A 12,177-nucleotide genomic window follows, 5' to 3' on the forward strand; every position below is an offset into this window, starting at 1 on the left:
GAAATTCTACTTGAAAGATTATACTATTCCACCGATCATAGCATCTCAATTAATTTACCAAAAATCATCACAAAAGCATACATGAATTAGGTTTCCAGAACATATTTTATTATATTTTTATTCCACATAGATTTCTCACAATGATCAAAACATTACAGCAAGCTCATAACAGTCAAATTCATGCGCAACAGAATGTTATTTAAAATTACCGTTAAATGAAAAATCCAACAATTGCAAGACCAATTGGGTTAGGTTCTTAACTCAATAAGTTAACTTCCAGAAGTGGAACCAACCCATTTGGTCTTGTAGTTCATGAGATATAATATTTACAAAACAACCTAACAGCAGGTCTCACAACTCAGCTTTGCATAACGTTTTTGTAAAATCATAAAAGTTAACTTTTACATGTTCAAAAATTGCAAATTTATATTCTTTAGAAACTAGACTCAACCTAGTTTACTGTAGTATCAATAATCTCAACCAATTTTCACATTTACACCCCGTTACAGTCAATTGAACATCAAAAACATAATCTGTCCAGAAACTGTTTGAATCCAAACTCAACATATTAACCATCTATAGACCACAATCCATTCATATGACATTCTAGACACCATAATCATTATCCATGCACATCAAATACACATTACATCCATGATTAGGGTTTTACTTGAACTCAAAATCAAGAAACAAACGATTAACATGCAATAACACCAATACTAGCTATCAATTCAACAATCAATACATCTTTCATTCAAAACAAGACACATGAACACAATCACATATAAAAATTGGACCTAGGGTTTATAATTAACCCATTAAAAATCGAAATTAAGCATAGAGGATGCATAGGATAGTTGTTTATACCTTCCTAGCACCTTAATCTTCAATCAAACTTGAACAATCTTGATTGTATGTATGTGTGTAGGTCGACGGCTGCTAAGGGAGTGAGAAGGAGGGCCGATCGGTTTGGGAGAGAAAGAGAGAAGAGAGTTTAGGGTTTAGGTTAATATTAATAATAATAATATATTACACTTATGTCCCTCAACTTTCAAATGCTACTTTTCTAGCTTAATTAACTTAGTTTGCACATTGAGTTAACGTTATATAACATGTTATCACATAACACATAAGCCTAACACATAATTATCATATAATTATTGTTTTGACGTTTTTCGTTTATTCACTAATCGTTTGCGTCAACTCGTTTGCGTTTCGTGCAATTCCCGAAAGACTACACATGTAGTAAGTGTCAAGCGTCATTTAAACCCTAGTTTAAATGTAATGAAGTGTGCGTTACAGATTCGGTGATCTTTAAGTTTGAATTGACGGAGTTGAGTTAACGGAGTTAACCTGAAATTGACGAATGTCACATCATTCCCATGTTAAAGAATTTTCGTCCCGAAAATTTGAGTCTAGTCGTGATGGGTGTCTGAAAAAGTAAGAAATTTTTTTTTTTCAGTTTGTCATATCATCCCCTAGTAGAAAGAAATTTCGTCCCGAAATTTAATTCATACCTCCGGTGATTTCTGACGGTTTGCCGGGTTTCGCGGTTTTCGGTGTTTGGTCAGCCCTTCAAAAAGGTGAGGATACTTTTTCATCATTTGATCCTCGCGTTCCCACGTGAACTCCGGTCCACGTCTCGAGTTCCAACGAACCTTAACAATTGGAATTTTACTGTGCTTGAGTGTTTTGGTTTCCCAATCCAAAACTTCGGCTGGTTCTTCAATGAAGCGTAATTGTTCATCAACTTGCAGTTCATCCAAAGGGACTACTTGGGTTTTATCAGATAGGCATTTCTTCAAATTGGATACGTGGAATACGTTGTGTACGCCACTGAGTTTCGTTGGTAGGTCCAGTCGGTACGCCACCGGACCAATGCGCTCAGTTATTCGATAAGGACCGACGTATCGTGGGTTAAGTTTGTTTCGCTTCCCAAAGCGAACCACACCTTTCCAAGGTGAGACTTTGAGTAATACTTGGTCGTTCACTTGAAATTCGAGAGGTTTTCGGCGCTTGTCGGCGTAACTCTTTTGGCGATCTCGTGCTGCTGCCATGCGGTTTCGGATTTGAACAATCTTTTCAGAGGTTTCGAGTACCAATTCTGGACCAGTGATTTGGCTGTCACCCACCTCTGCCCAGCAGAGAGGTGATCGACACTTTCGTCCGTACAGTGCTTCAAACGGCGCTGCTTTAATACTTGCGTGGTAGCTGTTGTTATACGAAAACTCTACCAAAGGTAAGTGAGGTTCCCAACTTTTTCCGAAATCCAACACACATGCACGCAACATGTCCTCTAAGGTCTGAATAGTTCGTTCACTTTGCCCATCCGTCTGAGGATGGTATGCTGTGCTCATATCAAGACGGGTGCCTAGTGCGCTCTGTAGTGACTTCCAAAAGTGCGAAGTGAAACGAGAATCTCGATCAGAAATGATTGAGACAGGCACTCCGTGTCTAGACACTACTTCCTTCATGTAGACACGAGTCAGTCTTTCCATTTTGTCCGATTCCTTAATCGCTAAGAAGTGTGCAGACTTAGTCAATCGCTCAACGATCACCCAGATGGTATCGCATCCCGTCGGTCTTTTAGGTAATCCCGTGATGAAGTCCATTGAAATGTGTTCCCATTTCCACATTGGAAGTTCCGGTTGTTGTAGTAGGCCAGATGGTTTCTGGTATTCTATTTTGACTCTGGCACAAGTCAAGCATTTGCCCACGTAGGTGGCAATGTCGGCTTTCATGTTCGGCCACCAGTAAAGTGCCTTTAATTCATGGTACATTTTATCTGAGCCAGGGTGGATAGAATATCGGGACTTGTGTGCTTCGTCCATCACTAGAGTTCTCAACTCTCCGTATCGTGGAACCCAAATCCGGTTCTCAAAATATCGGACCCCGTCCGATTTGGTTTCAAGTTGCTTGCTCATGCCCCGCATGAGTTCTGATGGAAGATTATCATCTTTCAAAGCTTCGAGTTGCGCCTCGCGAATCTGATCGGGTAAGTTGGCATGAATCGTGAGTTGCAGTGCTCGCACTCGCCTGGGTTTATCTGTTTCTTTTTTGCTGAGAGCGTCGGCCACTACATTGGCCTTGCTAGGGTGGTACTTGATGGCACAATCATAATCCTTAAGCAACTCGACCCAACGGCGCTGTCGCATATTCAGCTCCTTCTGATCGTAGATATGTTGGAGACTCTTGTGGTCGGTGTAAATGGTAAACTTGGTACTGTACAAGTAATGCCTCCATATCTTAAGAGCAAACACCACAGCTCCGAGTTCCAAGTCGTGGGTCGTGTAGTTCTTCTCGTGAATCCGTAGTTGTCGAGAGGCATAGGCTATAACCTTCTCGAGTTGCATCAGCACACAACCGAGACCTTGTATCGATGCGTCACAATGTACCTCAAAATTCTCTGTTCCCTCGGGGAGGGCTAAAATAGGGGCGCTACAGAGTTTGGTTTTCAACAGTTGAAAAGCGGATTCTTGTGCGTCACCCCAATTGTACTTAGTGCCTTTGTGAGTCAAAGCGGTGAGGGGTTGAGCAATCTTTGAAAATCCCTCGATGAAACGCCGGTAGTAGCCGGCCAGCCCTAGGAATTGCCGCACCTCAGTCAGAGTCTTAGGTGCTTCCCAGTTTTTGATGGTCTCTACCTTACCGGGATCGACATGGATACCATTAGCCAAAATTCGCATTTCGAAAGTTTTGCGTACAGTTGTTCCTTCTTCAATAATTCCAGAATTACCCTTAAGTGTTCCTCGTGGTCAGCCCTGTCCTTGGAGTAGACGAGAATATCATCAATAAACACAATCACAAACTTGTCGAGGTACGCCTTGCACACTCGATTCATAAGATCCATAAATACGGCTGGTGCGTTGGTCAAGCCGAAAGGCAAAACCGAAAACTCGTAGTGACCATACCGTGTTCTGAAAGCCGTCTTTGAGGTATCTTCTTCGCGCACTCTTAGTTGATGGTAACCAGACCGCAGATCGATCTTCGAGTAATAACTCGATCCTTGGAGCTGGTCAAACAGATCATCAATTCGGGGTAAAGGATAACGGTTCTTGACCGTCACCTTGTTCAACTCCCGGTAGTCGATACACATTCGGAAAGTCCCGTCCTTCTTTCGGAAAAATAAGACAGGGGCTCCCCATGGCGATGAGCTAGGTCGGATAAAACCCTTATCCAACAAATCTTGCAACTGAGTGGACAGTTCCTGAAGCTCCGCCGGTGCGAGCCGATACGGGGCTCGTGCTATGGGTGCTGCACCGGGTGTCAACTCGATTTGGAATTCGACTTGCCGTATAGGAGGGAGTCCAGGCAAATCTTCCGGGAAAACTTCCGGAAAATCTCGCACAATCGGTATATCTTCAATTCGCTTCTCCTCCGCGGGTTTCTCAACAATCTGCGCCAAAATTGCAGGATGACCCTTTCGTAGATACTTCTGCGCCTTCATGAGGGTAATGACGCTGGTGATCATGCCGCTTCTCTCACCCCGGATCGAAATGATCTCGCCGGAAGGGGTAGTAATGTGGACTATCTTGTCATGACAAATAATCTCTGCTCGGTTCTCAGATAACCAGTCCGTGCTGACAATGACATCTAAACTACCAAGCGTAAAAGGTATGAGGTCGATATCAAAAATATGACCTGACAGTTTTAACTTACATCCCGCAAGTACATGAGTCGTTACTATAGTCTTACCGTCAGCTAATTCAACAGGAAACTTAGCATCTAACGGGGTTGGAGTTAAGTCTAAGAGTTGACTAAAGGCTTTTGATACAAAACTACTATCAGCTCCAGTGTCAAACAAAACAGAAGCAAAACAATCGTTCACAGGGAACTTACTAGTCACCACGTACGGATCATTGCGGACTTGACCCGACCCAATAACAAAAGCTCTTCCTTTACCATTGCTTCCACCACCACTGCCACTTCCATTGTTATCGTTCTGTTTCAGCTTGGGGCAATCTTTCCTGAAATGACCCTCCTGACCACATTCGAAATATCCCTTCGTCGTCATAGGCGGTTTAGAAGCACCCTTTGCCGCAAGGTCTCCTCTACATTCCTTTGCCTGGTGACCCATCTTTCCGCATCTCAGACACTTGACACGGTCACACGGGCCAACATGATGATAGTTGCACCTGTTGCACTTCGGATATTTCCCAGCATAGCCGCTCGAACCCTGCCCGCCACCGTTGTTATTGTGACCCTGATTGTTGAAGCCCCGAGTGAATTCGGGCTTGCGGTAGTGTTGTTGCTGTGGGGGGTTCGAGGACGAGGATCTGGTGTTGTCAAACTTTCTCTTCCCATTGCTCGGGTTATTGTTGCTGTTGTTGTCAGTACTCGGGTTGTCACGGGCTTTAGTGGTTGAACCCCTAGGTGGTAGCGCACCTTGGGTCACTGCTTGATCCGTCAGTTTGTGAGCTAACCGGATCACTTGTTGAATCGTGGCTGGTCTGGAAGACGTCACCATGCCCTGAATTTGCGGTGCTAACCCATCAATATACATTTCAATCCTCTTACTCGGCGGTTCTACCATCCGTGGACACATCACAGCTAACTCGTGAGAACGGGTGGTGTAGGCTTCGATTTCTGAACCCACCATCTTCAATGACCAAAACTCGGATTCCAACTTTGCAATCTCCTCTCTCGGACAGTACTCTTCTCGCATCATGTTTTTGAACTCCTCCCAGTTCATAGCGTTAGCCAGTTCCAATCCAAGGATCTGCACGTTTGAATTCCACCAAGTGAGGGCAGAATCTTCAAGTGTTCCAGCAGCAAATTTGACCCTACTGGCAGGGGGACAATTACACATCTCAAACGCCGATTCGGCCTTCTCAGCCCAACGCAGGAAGCCTATAGCTCCCTCAGTGCCCTTAAACGAACTGGGCTTGCAGTCAAGGTAATTCTTGAAGGTACACGTTCCAATTGGACCTCTAGCTTGGTTCTGGACATGTGCGGCTAGAGCGGCCGCCGCGTGGTCATTCAGCAGAGTTTGGAGTTCTGCTGCAGTCAAGTTGATGTTACCACGTCCGTGTCCAGCGTTTCTTCCTGCCATTTCCTAGAATCACAGCATAAAATGTTAAACATGAATTTTTCTTTCATATGCAACACACCATACATGTAATAAAAGGTAGGTAAGAAAGAAATAAAGAAACAAACATCACATCACAACCATACAATAATCCAAATAATAATTCATGATTAAAACCATTGTATTCGTTACAAAGTATTTAAAACCAATCCTTAAAATCATAGAAAATAATAGTTTGGATGGAGACAACCCCTCCATCTAGGTGTTATCATCCTTAGATGTCATAATCTGAGGACACCTCTGAGTGTGCCTCCTCCTCAGCCGGTTCTTCCTCCGGTTCTTCTTTAGGTTCCTCCTCGGGATCTTCCTCGGGATCCTCCTCAGGTTCCTCCTCAGGATCTTCCTCAGGTTCCACTTCGGGCTCTGCCTCAGGTTCGGCCTCGTTCTGAGCAATTTGCATTTGTAAGACATCGCAACGCTCTAAAGCTATCTCTGTGACAATCGTCAATTTCAGGTTAACTCCGTTAACTCAACTCCGTCAATTCAAACTTAAGATCATTGAATCTATAACGCACACCTCATTACATTTATACTAGGGTTTAAATGACGCTTAGCACTTACTACATGTGTAGTCTTTCGGGAATTGCACCGAAACGCAAACGAGTTGACGCAAACGATTGGTGAATAAACGAAAAACGTCAAAACAGTAATTATGTGATAATTATGTGTTAGACTTATGTGTTGTGTGATAACATGGTTATAAACGTTAACTCAAGATGTAAACTAGTTATTTAAGTTAGAAAAACAACAATTGATAGTGGAGGGACTTGAGTGTAACTTATTATTATTATAAATATATCCTTAACAACTAAACCCTAACTATTATTATTATTATCCCAACCCCGATCGGAAACCCCATCCCCACCTCCCTTGGCTGCCGTCCACTATACACACACATAACACCAAGAAATCAAGCCTTTGATTGGAGAACTAGGTGCTAGGAAGGTATAATTGATTATCCTATACATCCTTGTTACTTGATTTTGATGTTTAATGGGTTAATTGAAAACCCTAGCTGCCGATTTTTCATGTATGTATGAAGTTAATATGTTTGTTGTTGATTGATGATGATTTGATAACTAGATTGAATATTGTTGCATGTTGATTGTTGTGTCTTTGATTTGAGTTCAAACAAAAACCCTAATCATGTATGTAATGTGTAATTGATGTGCATGGATGGTGTTTATGGAGTCTAGAGTGTTATATGAATGCATGATAGTTCATAGATTGTTAATATGTTGAGATTGGATGCAAACAGTTTCTGGACAGAATGTGTTAGTGATGTTAAATTGACTGTAACGAGGTGTAAAGGTGAAAATTGGTTGAGATTATTGGTACTACAGTAAACTAGGTTGAGTCTAGTTTCTATAGAGTATAAATTTATAATTTTTGGACAAGTAAATGTTAACTTTTATGATTTTACAAAAACGTTGTGCAAAGCTGAGCTGTTAGACCTGCTGTTAGGTTATTTTGTAAATGTTATATCTCATGATCTACGAGACCAATTGGGTTGGTTCTACTTCTGGAAGTTGACTTACTGAGTTAGGAACCTAACCCAAGTGGTCTTGCATTTATTGGATTTTTCGTTTAACGGGAATTGCAAATAACATTCTGTTGCGCATGAATTTGATTGTTATGAGTTTGCTGTAATGATTTGATTATTGTGAGAAAACTATGTGGAATAAAAATATAATAAAATATGTTCTGGAAACCTAAGACATATATGCTTCTGTGATGATTTTTGGTAAATTAATTGAGATGCTATGATCGGTGGAATAGTACAATCTTTTAGGTATAAGTTCTGTCTCGGTGAAACTAGCTGCTGAGTTTTGTGAAAATGCATGAAACATGATACTTGCTACATAATTGCTATGTTTTGACCAAAATACCCTTGCGGGGAATAATTGCTAATTGATTGCCATGATTTGACCAAATTGCCCTCATGGGGAATAATGGCTAGTTAATTGTTATTTGTTGACCAAAATGCCTTTACGGGGAGTAATTGCTAGTGATGTACTTTATGAATACATGACACGTATATGATTGCTTGCACATGTAATGTATCACAAATACACTTGTTAAAGTCACACACGATTCACAAACGAAACACGAAACATATTATGTGCATAGGTATTATGTGCCGGGTCTAGAGACTCGATAATATTCCGACACTTAGAAAAATCTCCTTGTTGTTTTAGAACGCTAGAGAAAGTTTTTCGGTGACGCGCATCTTGGTGATTTAAATTGGGAAATTCTTCGCAAACAGTGAGTTTCACTTACCCCTTTAAACTGTTTTAAACGCTTTTCACTTGGGGGAGATAACATACTTAGATAAACGCAATTAAGATTTTGTTAGTAAATTATATATCACTTGTAAAGGCTAAGTGGCAAACGAAACAATTGAAGTCCTACACATCGAACCGGTTAATATTTGGAATAGCGAATCACTGTTGAGTAGTACTACTGCGTTTGACAAACCCCACCCAACGCTAAACTCGACTGGAGGTCGAGCGGGTGTAATTTTGGCTAACACGTACCATGGTCTGGAGGACCTGGTGACAAGGCACTTGATAAACAGTCAGCTTCGGTGTCGAACACTTAGTAATACTTGCTTAATAGGCTAGCTACCTATAGATATATAATTGACAAAACACTATCTGGTAACGCAAAACGCTGTAACGCAAAACGCTGTAACGCAAAACGCTGTAATGCAAAACGCTTAACGCAACACGCTGAACGCAAACGCTAATCGCTTTATTTTTATTTAAACTTGTGAACTCACCAACCCTGTGTTGACACTTTTAGTATGTTATTCTCAGGTAGCCGAGGCGGGCGCGTGGTTTAGGAACATGCATTGCTTGAAAACGCTTTTATTATGCAAACTTATTTTTAACGGTTATCATTGGTTTTAAGTCGTCCTGCGTGACGCAACTTTTGGATTAAAGGTTTTTATGCTTCCGCATTTAATTACTCGTAAACGTTTTCATGGTTTTGAAACTTTATTTTATGGTTTGATTATAACTGATGATTCTGATCCTGTTAGTTCACACCCTCTGACGGTAAAACTCCGTTAGTGGATTTTGAGGGTGTGACAATCTCGGTTCGAGTCCTTGCTACTTGGAGTTGCTCTTGCAAGTCTATCATCTCGGCTTGTATCTTTCTCATAATCTTCATCTGTTGATCACTAGCCTCTTGCATTTCCTTCATGGCCGCTGTCATGCGGTAAATTTCCTCCTTAGTCTCGGTTCCATCTTTTAACAGTCCGGAAACGTTAGCTCTCGTATAGCGCATGTAACCCACATCATGCTCCAAACAAGAAACGACAGCTGCGAGAACTCGCTCCACAGGTTCGGTTATGGGTGGTAGGGTGTTGGGGTAAGCAGGATGGTTCGGGTGAGGTATCGGGGGAACTTGTTCACGATAGACCATACGCCTGATCATATTAGGGTACCAATCCCAGCTAACTTCATTTTCGTACATGCCTCCGAATAAATGATACCTCTTCGGTGCAGGAGCTTCGAGTTCCGGGACTACACGGGGTAGCGATGAGTTAGGTAACTGCGGTTCCTTCCCATGAGCATGAGTCATCTGATCAGACGATGATGATGGTAGAGTCGACATCCCTACAGGTAAGCCGTGTATGCGCGCGTATGAGTGAAAGAGGTAAAGAGATAAGATAACGAAGACTACACAAACATATGCAATGCGTATTATTATAACTAATGGGTCGCCGCGGTTATAGTCTAGTATGCATGCAGCTTCTAGTTCGCTATAACCAATGGCTCTGATACCAATCTGTCACACCCTCAAAATCCACTAACGGAGTTTTACCGTCAGAGGGTGTGAACTAACAGGATCGGATTCATTAGTTATAATCAAACCATAAAACAAAGTTTTCAAACCACAAAAACGTTTACGAGTAATTAAATGCGGAAGCGTAAAAGCCATAAAATAAATGTGGCGTCACGCAGGACGACTTAAACCCAATGATAACAGTTTTAAAATAGTTTGCATAACAAAAGCATTTCAAGCAATGCATGATCCTATACCGCGCGCCCGCCTCGGCTACCTGAGAATAACATACTAAAAGTGTCAACACGAGGTTGGTGAGTTCACAAGTTTATCTAAAATAAAGCGTTTAGCGTTTTGCGTTCAACGTTTTGCGTTACCAAATAGTGTTAAATCAATTATATATCGATAGGTAGCTAGCCTATACAACAAGTATTACTAAGTGTTCGACACCGAAGCTGACTGTTTATCAAGTGCCTTGCCACCAGGTCATCCAGACCATGGTAATGTGTTTGCCAAAATTACACCCACTCGACCTCCAGTCGAGTTTAGCGTTGGGCGGGGTTTGTCAAACCCAGTAGTACTACTCAACAGTGACTCGCTATTATCCAATACTAAACGGTTCGATGTGTAGGACTTCAGTTGTTTCGTTTGCCACTTAGCCTTTACAAGTGATATATAATTTCATAACAAAATCTAAAAGTGTTTCGGAGTATGTTATCTCCCCCAAGTGAAAAGCTTTTAAAAAGTTTAAAAGGGGTAAGTGAAACTCACTGTTTGCGAAGAATTCCCAAAAATAAATCACCAAGTGATGCGCGTCACAGAAAACTCTCTCTAGCGTTCTAAAACAACAAAGAGATTTTCTAAGTATCGGAACTATTATCGAGTCTCTAGACTCGGCACATAACACCTATGCACAAATTACGTTTCGTGTTTCGTTTGTGAATCGTGTGTGACTTAACAAGTACATTTGTGATACGATACATGTGTGAACAATTATTTACGTGTCATGTATTAATAATGTATATCACTAGCAACTATTCCCCGCAGGGGCAATTTGGTCAAAACACCACAACTATTTAGCAAGTATTCCCCGCAGGGGCAATTTGGTCAAAACATAACAATTAACTAGCAATTATCATGTTTCATGCATTTTCACAAAATTCAGCAGCTAGTTTCACCGAGACAGAAATTCTACTTGAAAGATTGTACTATTCCACCGATCATAGCATCTCAATTAATTTACCAAAAATCATCACAAAAGCATACATGAATTAGGTTTCCAGAACATATTTTATTATATTTTTATTCCACATAGATTTCTCACAATGATCAAAACATTACATCAAGCTCATAACAGTCAAATTCATGCGCAACAGAATGTTATTTGAAATTCCCTTTAAATGAAAAATCCAACAATTGCAAGACCAATTGGGTTAGGTTCTTAACTCAACAAGTTAACTTCCAGAAGTGGAACCAACCTATTTGGTCTTGTAGCTCATGAGATATAATATTTACAAAACAACCTAACAGCAGGTCTCACAACTCAGCTTTGCACAACGTTTTTGTAAAATCATAAAAGTTAACTTTTACACGTTCAAAAATTGCAAATTTATATTCTTTAGAAACTAGACTCAACCTAGTTTACTGTAGTATCAATAATCTCAACCAATTTTCACATTTACACCCCGTTACAGTCAATTGAACATCAAAAACATAATCTGTCCAGAAACTGTTTGCATCCAAACTCAACATATTAACCATCTATAGACCACAATCCATTCATATGACGTTCTAGACACCATAATCATTATCCATGCACATCAAATACACATTACATCCATGATTAGGGTTTTACTTGAACTCAAAATCAAGAAACAAACGATTAACATGCAATAACACCAATACTAGCTATCAATTCAACAATCAATACATCTTTCAATCAAAACAAGACACATGAACACAATCACATATAAAAATTGGACCTAGGGTTTATAATTAACCCATTAAAAATCGAAATTAAGCATAGAGGATGCATAGGATAGTTGTTTATACCTTCCTAGCACCTTAATCTTCAATCAAACTTGAACAATCTTGATTGTATGTATGTGTGTGTAGGTCGACGGCTGCCAAGGGAGTGAGAGGGAGGGCCGATCGGTTTGGGAGAGAAAGAGAGAAGAGAGTTTAGGGTTTAGGTTAATATTAATAATAATAATATATTACACTTAAGTCCCTCAACTTTCAAATGCTACTTTTCTAGCTTAATTAACTTAGTTTGCACATTGAGTTAACGTTATATA

This window comes from Bidens hawaiensis, unplaced genomic scaffold (assembly GCF_021521415.1).
Source record: "Bidens hawaiensis isolate Kalapana, Puna unplaced genomic scaffold, B.hawaiensis_p1.1 tig00015706_1, whole genome shotgun sequence".
NCBI lineage: Eukaryota > Viridiplantae > Streptophyta > Magnoliopsida > Asterales > Asteraceae > Bidens > Bidens hawaiensis.